General features: G+C 44.3%; 1 long non-coding RNA gene across 1 annotated transcript; it reads right to left on the bottom strand.

Annotated features, from left to right (window-relative positions):
* Positions 1-14,732: 14,732 nt before the first annotated feature.
* Positions 14,733-19,899, bottom strand: LOC149126450 (uncharacterized). Its single transcript, XR_016233668.1, has 2 exons — positions 19,788-19,899; positions 14,733-15,206 (listed from the first exon to the last, which is right to left on the bottom strand). It is a non-coding gene; the product is annotated as an uncharacterized LOC149126450 (long non-coding RNA).
* Positions 19,900-23,376: the final 3,477 nt, after the last annotated feature.

Genomic DNA, 23,376 nt, shown 5'->3' on the forward strand with positions numbered 1-23,376 from the left:
AAATAGTCCTGTCCTACTGTCAATAGGAGTAATACAAAGATGTGCTTTCCATGTCAAGCCCAAGCATTTTCTGACAAAAGGACCAGGAAAGGTTTCCAACCACAGGTGAGCGAGAGCAGAGCCTCACCCTTGTCACAGCCCCGGCCTTGTTCCAGACATAACTTCCCTGGAGTACTCCACTGAGGTAACTTGTGATTTTCCAAGATTCTCCCCCAAATTTCCTTGGAATCTTTGCCTTTTCTCAGGTAACCATGGAAACCTCAGTGGTTTTAGCTTATAGATTCCAGCACTGTTGCACTTGGGTTCATTCACACACAGAACTAAAGCCATCATGGAGAGCAGACCCCGTCTCGGTCAGTCCTAAAGAGAGGGCTCCTGGTTTGCTCTGCCTTCTCAACGCTAGGTTCTCTCTCTGCCTACCAGGCCCTGAAGACAACCTTCCAGGAAATGCACCTTGGCTCCAAGGCCACAGAGCCCTTTCACTGTCTCATCCATTCCCACCACCCGCCTCAGCGGACACCAGGTCTCTTCCAGGACGCCTCTGAGAGCCTGTTTCTCAACCCTTGAGGTTCCTGTTATCTTTCCGAATCATGTGTCTCTGCTCACCCATCCTGGGAAGAGTCATTTTCACATTCCTGGGGTTTTGGTTTCTGGAGGAGTAAGTTCTTTGGGAATAGATGATTCCTTTCTCTGTAGTTGCCCCCTGGATCCCCTTTACAAAGATCTCTGTTCTAACGCAGCTTCGGAGCAAGGGACAAAAAGATATGTACTTAATATGCAGATCCTGCAGCCAGCCTTCCAACTGCTTTTCCTGCAGAAAACCCTTTCCATACCTAAACATTCTTTTATTTTTTTCTCCATCTGCCTCCTTTCACATAGGTTACACATTGTTACCAACACATTGTTACAGGTGGTTTAATGCACCTTTTAATAAATTTATACATTTATAGTTGTACTCACAGAGCTGGCATTGCCCTTTAAGTATCTAAATTCAGCCATAAAATATAGACTTGAACTTTGGGGCCAGTAGTAAACACCACTTTCCTGTTGTTTTATCATGAAATATTTGCAAGGGCTCTGATAATGATATATTGGTGCATGCCTATTAGTATTGCCTTTTCTCCCCAGAATCTGCCATGCTCTGAACTGAGCACTTACAGACATTATCTCACTTAGTCTCTCAACAATCCTGAGGCGGGTACTATAATACGATTGCCATAGAGCTAACTGCAGCCCAGAGCAGTTAAATAATGTTAGAGACCCAGAGTAAGGTCACAGCAGTGCTTGACACTGAATTCCAAACCTGAACTAGCAAGAGATATCGTCTCCGAAATCTGCATAAGGATCAAAGTGTGTGAGCACACGTGTGTGTGTGTGTGTGTGTGTGTGTGTGTGAGAGAGAGAGAGAGAGAGAGAGAGAGAAACAGATACCCGGAACATAAATGCAGGGTCTCACCCAAAGAGTTTACTGGGGGAAAAACTCCCAATCTAGATTCAAAACACTTACAGATCATCAGTTTAAGAATATGCTGGTGTTTTGGTTGATATGTAACCCATTATTTACATAATTTTATGGGGTCGGGAAAAAAATCTTAAGACAGTATTAACAGTAAGACTTGTTTTGGTTATTTAAATGTAGTCCCTGAGATGCAAACAGTAAATGAGCCAGAAAAATTCCTTACCTCCAAATCACGTGTTAGTAGTAGATTAAGTTTTCGCATTTTTCAGCCTATAGAATTATCATGTGGTGTGCGACCACTTCAAAGTGACAGATAGGCAAACCACTTTACCCTGATTTCACTGTTAAGAGGGTTGTAGGTTAATTGTAGCATTAGGAGTTACGGTGGCAGAAGCAGCCACAAGGGCAATCAGGATATTATGTTTATTACATGGCGATGGCATTTGTAAGGCTACAGAATTAGAATATGGCACACCCATCTTGCCACCTTGCCATTTATCTGGAAAGTAGCAAATGGCTCTGTTCCGCTGCAGATTGTTAGGTTCCAGGAAGCCCTGATGTGTTCCTAGAGTGATGGGACAGGGACAGGGTCTCTTTAGTCTCTGCCCCATTTGTCTGTTGAGTCAATACTGGCCCTTGAGAATTGTGTGTGCATGGTCTGTGTTGCCTTGACTATTACACATAGGCATTCACAACTATTATTTTTTTTCTTTTTAAGATTTATTTATGTATTTGGGAAGCAGAGTTACACAGAGAGAGGAGAGGCAGAGAGAGAGAGAGAGAGAGAGAAAGAGAGGTCTTCCATCTGCTGGTTCACTCCCCAAATGGCCACAGTGGCTGGAACCAGGCCAACCTGAAGCCAGGAGCCAGGAGCTTCATCCAGGTCTCCCACGTGGATGCAGGGGCCAAAGTACTTGGGCATCTTCCACTGCATTCCCAGGCCGTAAGCAGAGAGCTGGATCAGAAGAGGAGCCTCCAAGACATGAAGCAGTGCCCATATGGAATGCCGGCACCGCGGGCAGACTGTAACCTACTATGCCACAGCGCCAGCCCCAGCCATTCCCTTTGAGTACATTAACGGACTGTGGAATTTTTCCAAACACACACACATCCCAAGACATAGGACTTAAGAACTTCTAACTGTGTAGCAAGACATCTTAAATTAACACCTTTAAGACCCATAGTGAAATTCTTAATCAAATACACTCTTTTATTAACCTGTGATGGCCACCTCAACCCACAACTAGTCCTCGTTTGGTTGGAAAGATTAGAAAGTTAAAAACGATCTTTCTGAAACTCCCCTACAGCTAGGACTCTGCATGTGAGCGGTATTCTGCCAAGTACGCGCAATCCTGTGAGAAGCTGAAGGCCAAAGGCGGCGGAGGCCACATGCCTGCCAAGCTTTCGGTCAGTTTTTTCTATAGCCGTGTTCCAAGGCCGGTTCTCAGCTGCCTGGCTGGGCTTGAAGCAGAATGGTGATGACTCGATTCCAGCTTTCTGCCTGTTGGAACACAGCTGCACAGCTGTGTTCTTGAACTCCGCTTTGGGTCCTTGAACTCACAGCTCTAGAAGCAGTCTCGGGAGGAGTGCTTCCCCAGGGCGTCGGAATCATGTTATCCTGGACCCTTTAAGCAGTGCAGGCCTTTAATGCTTCATTCACAGGAGCGGCTGTGAAACTTGTCTGTCACAGGGGGCACACTCCCGCGGCACCCTCAGATGGATTCCGTGAGACTAGTGGACCAGAAGAACAAAGGAAGCAGGAGCTGTGTGCAGAGCAGTGAACAGCAAAGCTTCTCCAGGGAGGCAAATTCAGAGTCTAAACCAGGACCTTTCATTGCCAGGGTCTGGTTTCCACGACTCCAAAGCAGCAGGAATTCAGGGTTCCCAGCAACTAATCGCCGCCATGTGTTTCCAATTCTTCTCTTGTCTGCGAATACTCATTGAAGTTACCTGATTTTTACTTCTCTGCCCTATTTTGGGCACATGGGGTAGAGCACAAAACATTTTTCTCCTCACTGTCAGGCCAGCAAGCCCAGTGATCCACGTTTCCTCTCTAGAGGACTGGCATCATCCAAAGACTTTGGACTTGGAGCTGGTAGGAGGAACCGGAAGGGCATTTAGATCGTTCCTGACTAGGGAAGTAGTGCGTGTGTTCAACAGGCGAGAAGAGCATTGCATTCGGAAGCCAAGAGGGGAGGATTGTACCAGAGTCTAATTGTCTACTAGGGTTCATTTTTCCCTTTAATGATAATGCATCCACGCTCCAGGGGCCATGTGATTGTCGAGGGATTGAACTCATCTCTCAGCATCCCTTACGGCTTTGTGCGGTCGTGTTACTAAACTCCGGCTGAAGTGATTTCTGTTGAGTGTCGTGCTTCCAAAAGGAAGGTCTGTGCACTCTCTGCCCTTTCCCCGTGTGCTGTGTGGGAGACAAGGTGCTTTGGGGAAGAGAAGACACTTGAGGATGGCAGAGCCTCCTCTGAGCCTGACCTGATTAATTATAAGCAACACAGTTGTCTTATCCACACCATGGGGGGTTGGGGGTGCTTTTCTATGAAGGCTTATCTTGTACTCTATATTCATATTATGCTATACCAATGCAGCAACAAATAGAAAACTATTCACCAGCTGAGCTTAAGGCAAAATCTGGTCCAACTCCAAAGAGACATGAGAGGCACAGATAATAATTCCAGTTGTTACCTTTACAATCTCTGGATCTTTGCATTTCTGTGGCATCTGTAGTGAGCACTAAGGCATTTTTATTTCCATCTCTTCCTCTGTCTTTTTAAATATGGAGTCCTCAAGGCTCTTCTGTTGTTCCTTTCTCCGAATCCTGCAGTGTAAATCAAGAATAGAAGACGACTCGTGTGTATCAAGCATCTTTTCCAAGCCTGACACTTCACTGAGCACTTTACGTTTGAAAATGATAATCATTTACCTTTTGAGAGAGGAAGAGATTGAGACAATTCCCATATACTGGTTTAGTCTCCAAATGCCCACAACAGCTCAGACTGAGCCAGGAGCAGTGGACTCAATTCAGGTCTCTCACGTGGGCAGCAAGAACCCAATTACATAAGCCACCATTGCTGCCTCCAGGATCTGCATGAGCAGGAAGCTGAAATCAGGAGCCAGAACCAGGGATCCCATATGGGATGCAACCAGCATCTCAAACCCTAGGCTGGATGCTGACCCTTGATAAGTGATGCAAGGTAGCCAGGATTACCATTCCTATTTCTCCTGTAAGAACAAGCACTGGAAGATACTTAGTAATTTCATCTAAAGCCTCTTGTTTATTTACTTACTAATAACCAGGACCTGGCTGAAAATCAGTCCATCTGACTTTAAAATGTAAAAGTGTGCAATTATAAGCAGCCCTATTCATGCGATTTCAGATGTCACTGAGCAGGACAGTGGATGTCCTGTTTGTGTTCTGTATGTAGCCTTCAAATCATGCGCCATAGTTACTCACACTTCAGGAAACACATTCGCACTCCAACTTCATGCAGTGATGAAGGATGCCAATATAATGCAAGTGACATTGGTGGGGATTTTTCTTGCATTAATTATTAAACATTGTAGGTATTTTCCAATATTTTAGGTACTATTTTTCCTCTCAGGGTATCTATCTCAGTGTTTTCCATCCTGCATATTTACTGAAGAGAGCACAGCTGTCGCTCCCCCTCTTCGTGGAGGAGCAACACTGAACCCTGCGCTGTTCTTTTGTCTGCTCGGCCCTCCCCGGGTTGGCTGCTGGTTCCTCCCGGGTTGGCTACTATCCCTTCCACCTCCGTGGAAGGGCAGTTCCCCCTGGCCGCATTCCCCACTTCCGCAGGGGAGCGGCACACCGCCGGCCGGCTCTCTGGGGGCTGCACGGGTTCCCTTAGATGTTCCCCATAGATGTTCCTCGTGCATGCCGTCTCTCTCCTCCTTTATAGTCCTCTTTACCAATCCCAACTCGGCTGCCCACACACCGAGTACGCTGCTCTCCTCCAATCAGGAGCAAGTCCTACAGTTTATTGGTTGAACTGGAGGCAGCTGTGTGGAAGCTGTTTTCTCCTCTCCCAGCGCCATATTGTAGGAGAGCAGATGCACAGAATAAGTCTTAATTCCAGTAACAGTCTAGTCCGAGCTGCTCCCCACAGAGGAGAGCAGATGCATAGAATAAGTCTTAATTCGAGTAACTTAGTCTAGTCCGGATTGCTCCCCACAGATCCCCCTTTCTTTTTATTTTTTAGCGTTGATACGCGCCTGTCTTCGGTGTCCCGCGGCACATACTCTGCTCTACTTGCTAGAGTTGCCACAGGCTCTTACAAGTCCTATCAATCAGGCAAACCGAATCCGGGTCCTCTCTTCGCCATGTTATGAGGAGGTTTTTAGGCGCTGATGCGTGCCTGTGTTCGGTGCCCTGCAGCGCATACTCTGCTCTGCTAGAACTGCCTGCAGGTGTTTACAAAACCTATCAGGCAAACCGAATCCAAGCCTTCTCATTGCCGTATTGTGGGGGAGACTTATTAGTGTTGGTTTGTGCCTATCTTCGGTGACCTGCAGCTCATACTCTGGTCGAGCTTTGCTGGCGCTTACCGCCTTAAATCAGGCAGACCGAATCCAAGCCTCCTAATTGTTGCATTGTGGGGAAGCTTTACTGATGTTAATTCGTGCCTGTCTTCGGTGACCTGCGGTGCATAAGCTGCTAGCTGCCCGCAGGTGCTCATCGCCTCACTTGATTAGGCAGACCGAATCCAAGCTCTCACATTGCAGTGTTGTAGGGAGGCCTTTTTATTTCTCTATTTCTCTATCTCCGGGCATTCCTATTTCTCCCATTTTACTTCTGTCTGCCAACATTCCCATTTCTCTCACTTTTACTTCCAAACTTCTGTTTCTCTTATCCCTGCAGCTTCCCGCTCTCATTCCATTTCTAAACTTCTGTTTTCTCTTATCCCCGCGGCTTCCCGGCGCCTCGCCCCGCCAGCGGGCTCCGCCCCGAGGCTGCTTCTCCGCGCCTCGCCGGCTCTGAGCCGCTTCAGCCCGCGCCTCATCTGCGCGGCTTCCCGGCTTTGCGCGGCTTGGCTCCGCGCTCCGCGGTCTCCACGCCCTTCGCGTCCGCACCACGGCCTACGCCAGCCCCGTTCCCTATCTATTCACGCCCCGTGCTCTCTGCACGCGGCGGCTTCCGCGAGTAACACAGCGTAGCTTGCGTCTCCACCACTAGCATTCAATCCAAGTTCCCCGGGCTAGCCTGGCGAATTCAACCCAGCGTACGTCTCCGCCCCACGATTTGGCTTCCCGTCCTTTGCTCCCCGGGCTAATCAGACGGATCCCAATCTGGCTTACGTCTCAGCTTCTGGTTTCAACTTTTCGCCCCCTATTCCCGGGCTAACTTGAGAACCCCAAAGTGGCTTTCGTCTCCGCCTCGGCCTGCCCCCCGCGGCTTCAATTTCCCTAACACTTATCTCTACCCGGTATGTTTCCTTAAGTTTTCTTCCAACAATACTCCCTCATTTCTCCTGGCCTCTCCCCACAGTCCGCGTCCGAGTCTGTTTGTTCTAGCTTTCACTTTCGCTTTCGACCTTAGAGATTTCTCCCAGCTTCCCCCCGTAGTCCGTATCTGAGTCTATGCCTAGGCTTTCAATAGCTTCTTCCGGCTCCTTTTTCGTCCGGCTTTTCCCTAGGCTGTTTGCTAGTTTCTCTCTCCGATATTTTCCCTAGTTCTTCCCGTTTCTTCCCTCCTAAGTTTTTTATCCGTCCTAGGTTTCCTATCCAAGCTAGGTTTCCTATCTGAGTCACGGCACCATTATGTCGCTCCCCCTCTTCGTGGAGGAGCAACACTAAACCCTGCCTAGGCTTCATATCCGAGTCACGGCACCATTATGTCGCTCCCCCTCTTCGTGGAGGAGCAACACTGAACCCTGCGCTGTTCTTTTGTCTGCTCGGCCCTCCCCGGGTTGGCTGCTGGTTCCTCCCGGGTTGGCTACTATCCCTTCCACCTCCGTGGAAGGGCAGTTCCCCCTGGCCGCATTCCCCACTTCCGCAGGGGAGCGGCACACCGCCGGCCGGCTCTCTGGGGGCTGCACGGGTTCCCTTAGATGTTCCCCATAGATGTTCCTCGTGCATGCCGTCTCTCTCCTCCTTTATAGTCCTCTTTACCAATCCCAACTCGGCTGCCCACACACCGAGTACGCTGCTCTCCTCCAATCAGGAGCAAGTCCTACAGTTTATTGGTTGAACTGGAGGCAGCTGTGTGGAAGCTGTTTTCTCCTCTCCCAGCGCCATATTGTAGGAGAGCAGATGCACAGAATAAGTCTTAATTCCAGTAACAGTCTAGTCCGAGCTGCTCCCCACAGAGGAGAGCAGATGCATAGAATAAGTCTTAATTCGAGTAACTTAGTCTAGTCCGGATTGCTCCCCACAACAGCACCCTAGGGAAATTGATTTTCTTATAGCCTAATCTTAACAATCGTGAACAAAATAGAATAGATTCTACCGAGAAATAACCTCTCAAAGGTGCATTGTAAACTATGCAGGTCAGCATTATTTTGGAAAAACGCAGTAATGGTGTACATAACAATATATATATATATATATATATATATATATATATATATATATATTGGTTTCCTATGGCTGCCATAACAAGGAAGACAAGCTGGGCAGTGCTGGCAGAGCCACGCTGTCTGTCTGAAGGCCCCGGGGAAGAAGCCGTCTTTGCCTTTTCTTTGTTTCTAGTGGTGCCAGCAGTCCTTGGTCTTTCTTGACTTGCAGCAATGTCTATTCCTGTCTTCACATGCTCTTCCCTGCGTGTCCGCTTCCGTGTCGCTTCTTAGAAGACAACACTCATATCAGGTTAATAGCCCACCCTCCTCCAGTATGACTTCATCTTAAGCACCTACACCTGTAGCGACGTTTTCTAAATCAACTCACATTTTGAGATTCCAACGAACATGCATTTTGGTCTTTTTTTTTTAAGATATATTTTATTTCAAAGGCAGAATTACAGAGAGGCAGAGAGAGAGAGAGAGAGAGAGAGAGGTCTTCCACCAGCTGGTTCACTCCCTAAACGGCCCCAATGGCTGGAGATGTGCCAATGTGAAGCCAGGAGCCAGGAGCCTCTTCCATGTCTCCCTCATGGGTACAGGGCCCAAGGACTTCAGCCATCTCCTACTGCTTTCCCAGGCCATGGCAGAGAGCTGGACTGGAAGTGGAGCAGCTGGGGCTTGAATTGGTGCCCATATGGGATGCTGGCACTACAGGCAGCGGCTTTTACTTGCTATGCCACAGCGCCAACCCCTGAACATGCATTTTGTGGGGACAATATTAAATATAATTTTAAAAAATGTATAATATATTTGTATATTTAGGGGTCTTCAAAAAGTTCATGGAAAATGCACACTATGAAAAAAAAGTGCATGGATTTCTAAATTTTTTTTTATCAACATGAACTTACTTTTACTTCTATTCTCCATGAACTTTTTTGTTTTAAAGATTTATTTGTTTGGCCGGCGCTGTGGCTCAATAGGCTAATCCTCCCTCTGCGGCGCCGGCACACCGGGTTCTAGTCCTGGTTGGGGCGCCGGATTCTGTCCCGGTTGCCCCTCTTCCAGGCCAGCTCTCTGCTGTGGCCAGGGAGTGCAGTGGAGGATGGCCCAAGTGCTTGGGCCCTGCACCCCATGGGAGACCAGGAGAAGCACCTGGCTCCTGCCTTCAGATCAGCGCGGTGCGCCGGCCGCGGCGGCCATTGGAGGGTGAACCAACGGCAAAGGAAGACCTTTCTCTCTGTCTCTCTCTCTCACTCTCACTGTCCACTCTGCCTGTCAAAACAAACAAACAAACAAAAAACACAATAGATGAGTGGTTGTGTGGATCAGTGCTTGGAACTCATCATGAAATCTTGGAAACACAATGTTTTAAACCACTCTAACAATGGTCTTTACTAAGTGCCAGTGAACATCATGAATAGTCATTCCACATGCTCCTTGATTTAGGATGGGATTGTGTTCAATAAACCATTGTAAATTTCAAACATCGTTGATCAAAAATGCATCTAGTATGCCTTGCTACCTAACACGGTAGCTTAGCACCTCAGCCCCCTGAGATTATCGGTTATTTTCCCTGCTGATTGCAGGGATGACTGGGAGCAGCAGTTGCTGCCACTCCCCATTTCCACAAGAGAGGAGCATTCCATAAATCACCAGTCCCCAAAAAGTTAAACTTCAAAATTTGAGGTACAGTTTCCACTGAATGCATATTACTTTTGCACCATCATGAAGCCAAAATATTGTAAGGGTAACATTGTAAGTCGAGGACTACCTGTTTTGGAGCCACACTAGTGCTCTCAAGCTGAATTTGAACAATAACCTAGAAAGGAGTTTTTCAAGCATACTGGCAATACTTCAAGGATTTCAAGATTCAAGTTAATTGTAATGTGAAACATAGAAGGATTCAATTGCTTATTACCATGAAACCCATACATCCGAGGATAAGCTGCAAGAATATAATGAACAATCGTTGGTTTTAAAAATCTCCCTTGGGCTTTCATAAGCTGAAAAACTTGGAATATTTGTAGATAGAGTTAAAAGTTCATTGGGAAAACATGAAGAAAATACATCAAAGTGATAACACTTGGTTTTGTTGAGTGGAACATGGGCGCTTCTCATAATAATTTTCATATTTTTCTGTGTATTAAAACATTTATCTCTCTTTGTAAGAAATCAATTGCGCTGCAGACTCATAGAATGGCAGATGTCCTAAACAGCACTCTGGCCTCAGAATCAGCCCTTAAGGCATTCAGATCTGGCTGAAAAGCCCATGAGAGTATTTTAGGCATGGAAAGCCAAGACACTCTGGCAAAAATAAATAAACAAACAAACAAATAAATAAATAAATGAAAGATCTCTGCGAGTGAGATCCCAGCAGAAAGAATGGGCCACCAAAGAAGGAGGTACCTTTCTCTGAAGGGAGGAGAGAACTTCCACTTTGACTTTGGCCTTGTCTAAATAAGATCTGAGTTGGCAAACTCAAAAGGCTTCCATAGCCTTGGCAACTCATGACAAGAGCCTAGGGTGATCACTGATGCCATAAACAAGAGTGTAGTAAGTCACCGGGGCCAGCACTATGGCACAGCAGGTTAAAGCCCTGGCCTGCAGCACCAGCATCCCATATGAGCGCTGGTTCAAGTTCCAGCTGCTACAATTCTGATCCAGCTCCCTGCTAGTGTGCCTGGAAAAGCAGCACAGGAAGACCCAAGTGCTTGGGCTCCTGCACCCACACGGGAGACCTGGAAGAAGCTCCTGGCTTTGGATGGGCCCAGCTCGGGTCATTGCAGCTGTTGGGATAGACCTCTCAGTGTCTCTGGCTCTCTCTGTAACTCTTTCAAATAAATCAAATTAAATTAAATCAAAAAGTAAGTCACCGAGGTTGTGGGCAGGAATGTAGTGCTCAGGTCCTTTTTCTTTAAAAGGTTGTGACAAATACAGATGAGTTTAAAAATTAAAAAAAAAAAAACACAAAAAACAAAAAACAAAACAAACAAACAAAAACTAGTATTGAGGGAACCTCAGGATAACTGAGGTTTTTCTCTGTCAGTTGAAATGAACATTTTTATAGAAGTTAATGCTAAAATGAAATCAACCCAGTAATTTCTTAAAGTTGCCAGACCATATCATTATTTTGTATGTCTCATCAGCATTGCTGTTAATTCGTGTCGTGAATGGCGCCTGGGCGGTTACCTGTCTGATTAATTTTCCTTATGTAGGGTCTATTCACAGCTCTCCCAATGTCAGCAGTTACTAAACATTTGGGGTGATAACTGGGTACTAACAAGGTCAATTTTCCATTTAATCATCACAATAAAGACGCTGCCATGTTTTGTGTGGTACATCCTCAGCACTGAGAGATGATAGTGCCTAGATTTTCGCTTGACTATACTGAAATGAACAGAGTATGAAACATCTGATTGGTCCTTGTTTTCCCATAGCACACAGTGATTAGTCGCTGTTTGGGAAGGCCATTTCTATAACACCTAAAGCAGCTGGTGTGGTGTCCCAATAAAAAGCAAATCTACTGCCTTAGCTTTGGTGTGCTTTATTTATAGTTATATAATTTGCTTAATTGAAACACAGCCACACAAAGTAACAGGGCACAAAACTGTAAGAATGTGGTGTGAAATGGATAAAGAGGACAACAGCACCGATAGATGACCCCAAGTCCACTTCAGTGGCATCAGAAAGGGCACTGCCTCCCGGTGCTAGGCAGAACTTTCTCCCTTCTTCCTTCCACAGATGGCTACAGCTCAGAGACCCCTTTGCCACTTCTCAATCTCCCTGCCAAGCACAGACCCCTGCCTTTAATCCCCATCAAATAAGTGCCTGTCTGGAAGCAAGAACCGCAAGACTGAAAGTAGGAGAAACATGGAGGATGAAGAAGAATGAGATGAACTGGGATGGAGGAGTGTCCAAGATATGGAAATAAGAGAGCTCTCTTGCCACATCTTCCTCCCCATCTATCTTCCTCACGAAGAGAACGGACCCTGAAATGCTGAGTAGAAGCTAGAAAAGGAGGCGAGACTGCCCTGGTTGACCCCAGGCCTGGAATGCTGACTTTCGGACCTGACCCCCACAGTCAGTCCTCTGAGCACTGTCAGACATCATGATCCCAGGCTTGCCCCACAAAGCAGCATTTGAAGACAGGAAAGACCTATCCTTGTTGTAATGTTGGTGAGAAAACTTGCAGCCAGAATGACGGAGGAATGAGAGATGGAGAAACAGAAGGAGAAAGAGAGGAGGGAGAAGGGGAAGACGAAGAAAAAGAAGGCAGAAAGGAGGAAAGGCGAATTGGAGAGAGGGAGGAAGAGACAAAGGAAGATGGGCAGGCAGATGGGCACAGAGGGCAGGATGGACAGGGATCCGCAGGGATGAGGGGTGAAGCCTTTTTCCTCCAGTCCTACTGGAAATACTTCGGCAGCTCACTCATTGTGAAGTCTGTGTCCCCAGGGGCAGGGACTATGGTACTACGTAGGTTGTGACTTCTTGGATAGCAGGAAGAAAAAAATGAAGGCCTTAAAGTCCAACTGACGCTGGATCTGTGACAATGGCCCCCAGCAAGGTGTCACCTAGAAGCTTTTTGTGACAAGAATTATAGGACAGAAATGTTAACAGTGAAGCCAGCCAGGTCTCCTAGTGACCTCAGGAGCTCAACACAAGGGTTATTTTCTTCTGCCAATATTCATCATGCCATAACTTTTTTCTAGTATTGCCAGGTCTCTCTCTCTCTCTCTCTCTCTCTCTCTCTCTCTAGCTTTTATTTAATTAATGCATTTGTTTATGGTACAACTTTAGGAACATAGTGGTTCTTTCCTGCACACCCACCCTCCCACCCTGACTCCCATCCCACCTCCTACTCCCCCTCCTATCCCCTTCTTCATTATGGTTCATTTTTAGTTTAATTTTATATACAGAAGACCAACTCCATGTTAAAGATTTCAACAACAGTTTGCACCCCCCCTCCCCCACACAACATATAAAGTACAGTTTGAGAACCAGTTTTGCAGTTAATTCTCATAGCACAACTCATTAAGGACGGAGGTCCTACATGGGGAGTAAATGCACAGTGACTTCTGTTGTTCCTTTAACAATTAACACTCTTATTTATGACATCAATAATCACCTGAGGCTCTAGCCAAAAGCTGCCAAGGCCATGGAAGCCTTGTGTGACCACAGACTCCATCAGTATTTGGACATGGCCATAAGCAAAGTGGAAGTTCCCTCCTACCTTCAGAGAAAAGTACCTCCTTCTTTGATGGCCCCTTCATTCCACCGAGGTTGCACAGAGCTCCTTCATGTAGGATATTTTTTGCCACAGAGTCTTGGCTTTCCATGCCTGAAATGGTCTCACAGGCCTTTCAGCCAGACCAGAATGACTTAAGGGTTGATTCTGAGGTCAGAGTGTTATTTACAGCGAATGTCATTCTAGGAGTCACTGTGTGGACTACTTCCCATATTGGACATTCCTTCCTTTTTAATTCTGTCTATTATTATTACCAGCACTTGATGTTATTTATGTGATCACTTTTACACTTGAACCTATCTATATGTTGACTTTAACACTTAATATGATCACTTTAACAATTAAGATGGCATCTTTACCACCAATTTTAATGGTATTGGAGTCCCATGACAAGTTTTTAATCTGTACCCTTAGAAGTAAGTCTGTAGGACTATATGCAGAACTATACAGCTTTACAGCTATAGACTACCTCTTCCCTCTCTTATTTCCCCTATTATTTTTTACTGGGATCTTTTTTCAATTGACTTTATTTACATATACATATACATATACATATACATATACAACTATGTTATGTAAAGTCTCTCTCTTTTTTAAGAGAACTCAAGAATCTGTGATTTCTCACACTGGTATGTCTAAGAGTCAAAGGGATCAAACAAACAAGACTAGTGTCTACTAATACTAACTGATAGAATAAAAAAGGGAGAGAACGATCTAACATGGGAAGTGGGATACACAGCAGACTCATAGAATGGCGGATGTCCTAAACAGCACTCTGGCCTCAGAATCAGCCCTAAGCATTCAGATATGGCTGAAGAGCCCATGAGAGTATTTTAGGCATGGAAAGCCAAGACACTCTGGCAAAAACAACAACAACAACAACAACAAACAAAATCCTAAATGAAAGGTCTCTGCGAGTGAGAGCCCAGCAGAAAGAATGGGCCATCAAAGAAGGAGGAGGGAACTTCCACTTTGACTAAGACCTTGTCTGAATAAGATTGAAGTCAGCGAACTCAAAAGGCTTCCATAGCCTTGGCAACTCATGACTAGAGCCTAGGGAGATTACTGACGCTACAAACAAGAGTGTCAAATTGTTAAGTCAGCAACAGGAGTCACTGTGTACTTACTCCTCATGTGGGATCTCTGTCCTTAATGTGTTGTCCAATGTGAATTAATGCTATAACTAGTACTCAAACAGTACTTTACACTTAGTGTTTCTGTGTGGGTGCAAACTGATGAAATCTTCACTTAATATATACTAAATTGATCTTTTGTATATAAAGATAATTGAAAATGTATCTTGATGTGAATGGAATGGGAGAGGGAGTGGGAGATGGGAGGGGTGCGAGTGGAAGGGAAGTTATGGGGGGGGAGCCATTGTAATCCATAAACTGTACTTTGGAAATTTATATTTACTAAATAAAAGTTAAAAAAAAAAAGAATCTGTGATTTCTAAAGAAATCTCTCAAGGTTTACATGCCAACAACTATTTCTATTTTTTTATACTAAATTGAAACTTTATTGAATAAAGAACACACTCCAGAATACATGATCTGATGATGGACCAGGACTGCATTACATGCAATGAAGCTGAACATGACAGTAGTTTAACATGGAATGTCAAACAAATTAGTATTTTTCATTGTACAAAACTGTTTATGTAGCTGATGTGCAACAAAAGTATGATTCAACATTTTCACCAATCATCTATGATGACTTTTAAAGACATTTGTAGAAACTGGTAGATATCTTTAGCATACAGTTCAAATAAATTACTTACATGTGTACTACTGAAACTTCTTTCAACCTCTTTTGCATTCTGAATAAAATTTTAAAAACTTTTATTTGTTTGAGAGATAAACAGAGACAAACAAAGGTCTTCCGTCTGCAGATTCAGTCCCCAGATGGCTGCAACAGCTGGAGCAGGACCAAGCTGAAGGCAGGGGCCAGGAATTCAATCAATTCTCCCCTGTGGGTAGCAGGACGAAAGTACTTGAGCCATCATTGCTGCCTCCAAGAGTGCACATTAGCAAGAAGCTGGAATCAAAGTGGAGCCAGGACTAGAACCTAAGTACTCCCATATGGGGTGTGAGTATCCCAAGTGGCATCTTAACCATTGCATCAAACCTACATCCTACTTATTGCTTTTAAACATAACAATCCAAGTGAAATACTTCTGTAGACCATATGCAATCTGTAAGTCCCTTTGTCTGTTAAATATTTTTCTGTTAATGGGACATCTCTATATAACTTTAAGGCATGAGTACGTACTCAATCAATTCTGACATTTTTAGAAGATCTGAACAAGAGGAATAGGAAATAAAAAAATTAATTATGAAATTAATTAACCATAGAAATTTTCAGAATTACATAAAGAGATGCTATCTAGGATTTTCAGTGCACCTAGCAAGATAACAACCACCACTTCTTACCTTATTTTGGGGATAAAACATACTTAAAGTGCCTGTAACAATAATAGAAAGAAACAAGGTTGTTTGAACTATATGAATGCTTTCAAGGATTGAAGGATGTTATGATAGCCAGTATTTTGATAAGAGAGGGTTTTCTATGAGATATGATCTAATGAGATTTAGGAAAATTCCTTAAGGCTTGGCTAGCTATTTGATGTTCTTGATAGAACATAAATATCTAGTCTCCTTTATAACTAAAGATACTTCAGCCAAGATTAGTGTCATTGCCTGTGGTCCATGCCTAAACCCTAACATCATATATCACTTGGAACAGGATGTAAAATATCTTCCAGAAGATTTATCTGTTCTGACTAAATCTATAGTCAGGGACATTGAAGTTAAGTACAAAGCTAACTCTTTTAAGTCTAAGCAGGATTTATAGATGCTGTGACGTTTAATTTTACAGGTCAACTTGGATAGGCTTTTGCACCCAAACACTAGTTTATTTGTTGCTGTGAAGGTATTTTTTTCTATGTGATTAATGTTAACTGAAGTCATCATCTGCTGCCTCCCAGGATGCACGAGCAGGAAGCTGGCTCAGAAACAGAGGGACTGGAACTCAAACCAGGTGCTTGGATACGGCATGGAAGCAGCCCAAGAGGTGACTTAACCACTTCTCCTAACAGTTGCTCCTAAACTTAACTCTTAATTCCAGTTTCCCTGTTACACAAAGAGAGATTCTATTGGCTAAGCTTCTCTGGAGTGCCCTGATTGATAAGATATCCATCTGAATCTGAAAAGAACCCTTCTTCCAGTCAGTTTCTCCTATCTGTTCATGAATTTTACCCTAACACATTATTTAGTGCAAGACTTTATCTCTGACAAAATGTGAAAATGACGAAGACTTTATAATGTGGATTTTTTTTCTTTTTTTTTAACAAGCAGAGTTAGACAGTGAGAGAGAGAGAGAGAGACAGAGAGAAAGGTCTTCCTTCCGTTGGTTCACCCCCACAAATGACCGCTATGGCCGGTGCGCTGCAGCCGGCATGCTGCGCCCATCCGAAGCTAGGAGCCAGGTGCTTCCTCCTGGTCTCCCATGCGGTACAGGGCCCAAGCACTTGGGCCATCCTCCACTGTACTCCCAGGCCACAGCAGAGAGCTGGACTGGAAGAGGAGCAACTGGGACAGAATCCAGTGCCCCAGCTGGGACTAGAACCCAGGGTTCCGGTGCCGCATGTGGAGGATTAGCCAAGTGAGCCGTGGCACCAGCCTATAATGTGGATCTTCTACTGTTGCATTCTAATTCTAATTCTAATTCTAATTCTAATTCTAATTCTAATTCTAATTCTAATTCCACCATTGTCCATACCTCTTAGTCAACAGGGAAACAAGAGCAGAAGTATTTACTCAACACTTTTGGCATTTCATTCAACAAACTTTGTTATTGTTATTATCTCGTTTTCATAGAAAGAAAACTATCTCTTTTACACATGTCATCTATGTACAGCTCGACAAGTTTTCAACATCCAAGCCCATTTGTGTAGCCAGTACCTAGATCAAGAAACAGAATATGACCAGCATCCCCAAACTGTCACCAGGTATTATAAATACACTTGTGTGTATATACATGTATAGCAAATGTGCACATATGTGGATGGCTATATAGCCAATATTCACATCAGGATATAAAATATTTCTTATACCCTAGAGGCTCCCCTGAGTTTCTTCTGGTCACTACCTCCTCACAAAGGTAACTGTAATCTTGACTCGAGCAAAGAACACTCTTGCTTTTGCTTGTTTTTCTGCTGTCTATAAACGGAATCAATGAATGTGTACTCTTTGGGATCCCGGTTCTTTCCCTCAACTTTTATGTTTGTAAGATTCCTTGATTTTGTTAACATAAAATTTCAGCTCATTTTCCTGAGACTCAGAAGTTGTAATCCACCACTTAAGGGGTAAGAATTATTTGATCAAGATCACATACTGTAGTAGGCAACAAAGCCAACATGCCAACCCAAGAGTGTCTCATTCCAAAGCCTACGCCTTTGTTTTTCTATATCAATGTCTCCTAAGGCAGTACATATTTAATCAGCTTAGATGGTACATGGGTCAAGATTAATAGTCAGGCTTCTATTTTAATGTGTATTTTCTTAAAAATAACTAACATATCTAGCCCCTACTAGTTCCTTTTGAAAATACTTTCAATTCAAAAGCAAAACTTATGTCTCACTATGGCCCAACCCTCTCCTCTACATACCCACAAAAAACAAGCTTAAAAACAAATTTTATTCATAATACCCAAACTGTGAATAAACTAAATTTTCATAAATAATAGAACATATAAATAAATTGTGAAAGTCATATAATGGAACAGTGCATCCTAATAAAAAAAGAACAAACTACTGTTACCTACAGCAACATGGAGAGATCTCTCAGGCATGGTGATGAGCAAGCATGGCAGACACAGAAGAATACATGCTGTGCAGTCATATTTTTATGATGTTCAGAAAGAAGCAAAACAATATGCGATGATAGATACCAGAACAGTGGTTATTTGAGGGCATAATATTGACTGGGGAGGGGCATGAAGGACATTCTGAAACTGGAAATGTTTTGTATCTTGATATGGGTGATAGTTATCAGTGTGTGTTATGTGATATTGTATCAGAGCTAGATCAAATGAATAAGTTCCTAGTGTTACATGGCATAGTGGGGTGACTACAGTTCACCATAACCTTGAATATATTGTAATGAGCAAACAGAAGCAAGGAGCTCCAAGGTTACAATCATAAATTAATGTCAAAGAAAAGGAAATGCTGATTACCTGATTTGATCAGCATGCAGCATACACATGTATTGAAATGCTGCACCATACCCCATATCTATGTACAATTATTGTTACCTTAAAAATGCAAAATATAACGCCACAATGGGAGATTACTCTTAGTACCAACTAGATGGGTATATTCAAGGAGACAGACAAGTGTGAGTGAGGATTTGAAGGCAATTAGAAGCTTCATAGTGTGCTAGTGGGGTCCTAAAATTATGCAACCACTTTAGACAATATTTTGGCAGTTTTTCAAAAAAGGTTAACATTGAGTTTCCATATGGATAAGGAATTCCACTACTAAGAACATATCTGACAGAAATGAAAACATATGCCTTGAAACAACAAATAATGTTCATAGAAACATTTTATTTGCAACACTCCAACATTGGAAACAACACAAATGTCTATCAATAGGTGACCAGTTAAACTGTGACATGTTCACACTGTGGACTATTTTTCAACGATCAAAGTAATGTAGTAGCATGTGTTAGAATATGGATGGACATTGAAAAAAATACACTCCACGAAAAAAGTCAGATACAAAACACCATGTACTACATGATTCTATTTGTATGGAGCACCCAGAAAATACAAAACCATAGAGAAAACAGGCTGTGGATGGGCATATTGGAAGTGGGGGCATAGGAAGACCCTGCTTAATGGGTCTTTAAGCTTCTTTTAGAGGTGAAGAAACTGTTTCTGTGATAAAACAGTGGTGACAGGTGCACAATATTTTGAATACACTAAAACTCACTGTATTGCACACCTTTAAAAATTGTGTTATTGGCTGGCGCCGCGGCTCACTAGGCTAATCCTCTGCCTTGCGGCGCCAGCACACCGGGTTCTAGTCCTGGTCAGGGCGCCGGATTCTGTCCCGGTTGCCCCTCTTCCAGGCCAGCTCTCTGCTGTGGCCAGGGAATGCAGTGGAGGATGGCTCAAGTACTTGGGCCCTGCACCCCATGGGAGACCAGGATAAGTACCTGGCTCCTGCCATCGGATCAGCGCGGTGCGCCGGCCGCAGCGCGCTGGCTGCGGTGGCCATTGGAGGGTGAACCAACGGCAAAGAAAGACCTTTCTCTCTGTGTCTCTCACTGTCCACTCTGCCTGTCAAAAAAAAAAATTGTGTTATTTAAGTTATATCTCAATAAAAATCCATTTAAAAACAAGTGTCAAGTCATTGTTGCCGATAATGGGTTATGGCTTAGGTGTCAATTTAGGGGAAAAAAAAACAACACTGTAAATCAGCAGAAATGAAAGTTTAAATCGGAAAAACAGAGTCAACCAAGCTCTATTTGTATTTTGGACTCACCTGGAGAGCCAACAAAAGATGAACCCACCTTCAGCCACGTACGCGGTGCGCCTCTCTGGTGTGCAGATTTCCTGGCCGGGGGAGCAGAATAAATTTAGCATAGTGGTATGACCTAGAAAATGGTTAGAAGATCATTTTCTTTCAGCCATAAAAAAAGAAGGATGGAATTCTGTCATTTATGACAACATAGATGGACCTGGAAAACATTTGGTTAGGTAAAATAAACCAATCACACCAACAAAAAAACCCCATGTGTGCTTTTTTAGCTATTCTAGAAAAATCAGTAAAATTTGAAATAAATACATGTGTTTCCACTTTTTAAAAGGTGACTCTGTTTCATCAAACATTCTAAATTAAGAAGAATTCCAGTGTTCCTTGGATATCATAATAAGCAGGAAGGTGGGGATCACTTCATAAGAGATGCTTGGCGGGGTGGACATTGCCCTGTACCACAGCGGCCTCTAACAACAGCAAGGCCAGGGAGGGGGAGGGGAAGGGGGAGGGCGGATGCCCGTTTCTCAAAGCGTGATCTGGGGGCCAGCAGTACTGGTATCACCTGGGAGCTTGTTAGGTCAGTAGTATCTTGTGCCTCGCCCAGGTCTTCTGGAGCAGACTCCATTTGAACAAGATCCTCAGGGGGTTCACAGGCCCTGACTAGAAAGCGGAAGCCCTGACAGAGACTACAGGCAGATTCGTAATTCCATGTGCTTCTATTTTGTCTTCCTCCCTACCTTGCAAACTTCTTGAGGATTGTGTAAGACAGTGATGGAGACCTCAGATCCCCGGTTGTGCTACTCCCTGGCAAAGCAACTGGGGGAAGTTCTACTGGATTCTCTTAGCTGCAGAATATAAAGCTGATAATAATAATAATAATATTTCTATTTCACTCGATGTTGAGAAGATGAACTAAAATAAAGTGTTATTAAAGTGTTTAGTACCTTGCCCAATGCCTAGGAAAAGATGAATACATGTTAGCTGTCACTGTTGCATTGGGCAAGCACAGTGCCTTGTCACCTGATGTGTTCTGCAGCCAAACTAAGAAACAGTAGCCTTTTGAAGAGAGAGAGGAGAGAGAAGAGACAGAGAGAGAGAGAGACAGAGACAGAGAGAGAGAGAACAGAGAGAGAGAGATTGTTATTTCCGTGGCCAAAACAAAGGAGGTAAGGGCTCTCGAATTACCTTCTCTGGCTCAAGCAGGAGGCTTGGGTAGACACAGAAGAGAGGCTGGGGAAATTCAGGAGGGGACCTAATCTTCAGGGAACAGCCTCTCGGTGTTTGTCTTAGCCGCACGTGTGCAGTTTCTGATGTGGCCCTGCCTTGTGATTACTCCTGGATAAGCATATCAATAACAACATCTCCTTACACCTGCACGCTTTGTTTTGTTCTGAGTGATGAATTGCTTTTCTAAATAATAAGATTTTTTTCCCCCTCTGGAAAAGCAACTACTTGCCGATTGATTATAATAGGACTGAAGGATTTGACAAGGGAAGGAAAAGGCCAGAGTCCTCAAGGGAAAAAAGGAAAACAACTTGCAGATGGTTCACCGGGCTGAGGGATTTGTTTTCCTGTTGTTAGCAGGGGAGGGGTAGAGGGTACCTCAAGGAGGGTGATGTCAGGGACACTGTTACACTAGCACCATCATCCACGGTGAACAAGGCGAAAGACATTTTCTCAACACATTTTATCAAACACCTACTATGTGCCTGGCATTGTTTAAAAACTCCAAGGACACAACAATGCACAGAATGGAGAAAAAAATAAATCCCTGCATTGCTGGGACTCCTGTTCCAGTGGGGCGGCGAGTTGGTGTGTGGGGGGTGATACCCTCAGGAAACTCTCCTAATTGAGCCCGGAGGTATCTTCCATCACTGCACACTGATTTTTGCTTTCCCAGATGGGCTGTGACCGCTGTTAGCAAAAGTTTGCCAAGAGCTTTTCACACTTTCCCTGGAGACAGGCTGCGCGAATGAAAGAGACATGTAGCACCTGCAAATCTCTTGCTTCAAAATTCTTTTTAAGGAAATCCTTGTTCTTTTGATTTGATTTGGTCTCTGTAAACACACTGGGAAGAAGCAGCCCCATTTGTATCTCAAATAAAGAAAAATAGGATGCCCTATGGGTCCATGGGGTTCACAATCCTCTCTTCCCTGCCAGAACACGTGTGTAGGTGGGCAAGCTACTCGGAGTCCACTCCGCTGTCGCAGGGAGTCACAGGTGCCCTGGGTCCAGGCCCGTCACAGTGGCCAATTCTACCAGAATGCCAGAAGCCATGCAGGTACTACTGGAATATTTGGCATTTGGCTTGATGGAAAGTAAAAGAAGAAATGCTTTCACTGTGCTTCTTTCTTAGTGTTCTTTCATTTTGGTTTTACTGTGCTTGAGACAAGCCTGAAGTCCAGGTGGGGAGTCATCTTGGACTTTAGCAGATCCTAACAGGGAAGCTAGTAATCTTCTTGGTGGGAGCGTTTTCTACTCTCTCCCTTCCTCCCTTTCTTCCACGACACGCGTCACCGCCTACAAAGCCACTAAAACACCGGAACCCGTTCAGAAAATCATTCTAGCTTCAGCTCTGCATCCCCAGTCTTCTTGATCCTCCTTTTCACATGGTCTCATCTGGATGTGGGTTGATCTGAGCTCTGTGGTTATCCCTGTTAACAGAGCAGGTGGTAGTCAGGCCTGGAGTAGAAATACACTCATGCCCTGAATACTAATGCTTCAGTTGGTGGTTCCATAGATGATAATGGAGTTCACAATTTTCCACTGCCTGGTGACATTGTGGCCAATGCATTATTCATGTCCGTGGTGATGTCAGTATAAACAAGCCCACTTGGCTGCCACTCATTAAAAAATGGACAGCACAGGGGCCAGCACTGTGGAGTAGCGCGTAAAAGCTGCCATCTGCAGGGTTGGCATCCTGTATGGGCGCCAGTTCAAGTCCTGGCTGTTCCTCTTACATCCAGATTTCTGCTATGGCCTGGGAAAGCAGTAGAAGATGGATCAAGTGCTTGGGCCTCTGCACTGTGTGGGAGACCTGGAGAAAACTCTTGGCTCCTGGCTTTGGTCTGGCCCAGCTCCGGCTGTTTTGGCCTTTTGGGGAGTGAACCAGCAGATGGAAGGCCTCTCTTTCTCTCTCTCTATTTTTCTATCCCTTTCTGCCTCTGCCTCTCTGTAAATCTGCCTTTCAAGTAAAGAAATAAAGCTTAAAATAAAAAGAACCTGGTAGCTGGCTATACTACTCCCTCTATTTAGTGAATTAAGTTGAGAGAGCCCAGGAGACTGGGGCTTGATGGTACCTAGCATCAGCATTCAAGGTACTGTTTGGGGATTTGGTTTTTCTACTTGATGATAAACAACTACATTGCTGGTTAATGTATTTACTATGTTACACCTTTTGCTATTTTAGAATGTACACTTCTTATTTACTTAAAAAATCTTTAGGAGCAAGTGTTTAGCCTAGCAGTTAAGACACCAGGTAAGATGCCAACGTCCTACATTATAGTTCCTGCGTTCAAACCCCAGCTCTGACTCCTAACTCCAACTTCCTATTAACACGGCCCCTGGGTGGCAGCAAGGATGACTCAAGTGATTG

The sequence above is a fragment of the Oryctolagus cuniculus genome, chromosome 5, assembly GCF_051225735.1.
Source record: "Oryctolagus cuniculus isolate XC-2025 breed Fujian yellow rabbit chromosome 5, ASM5122573v1, whole genome shotgun sequence".
Classification (NCBI taxonomy): Eukaryota; Metazoa; Chordata; class Mammalia; order Lagomorpha; family Leporidae; genus Oryctolagus; species Oryctolagus cuniculus.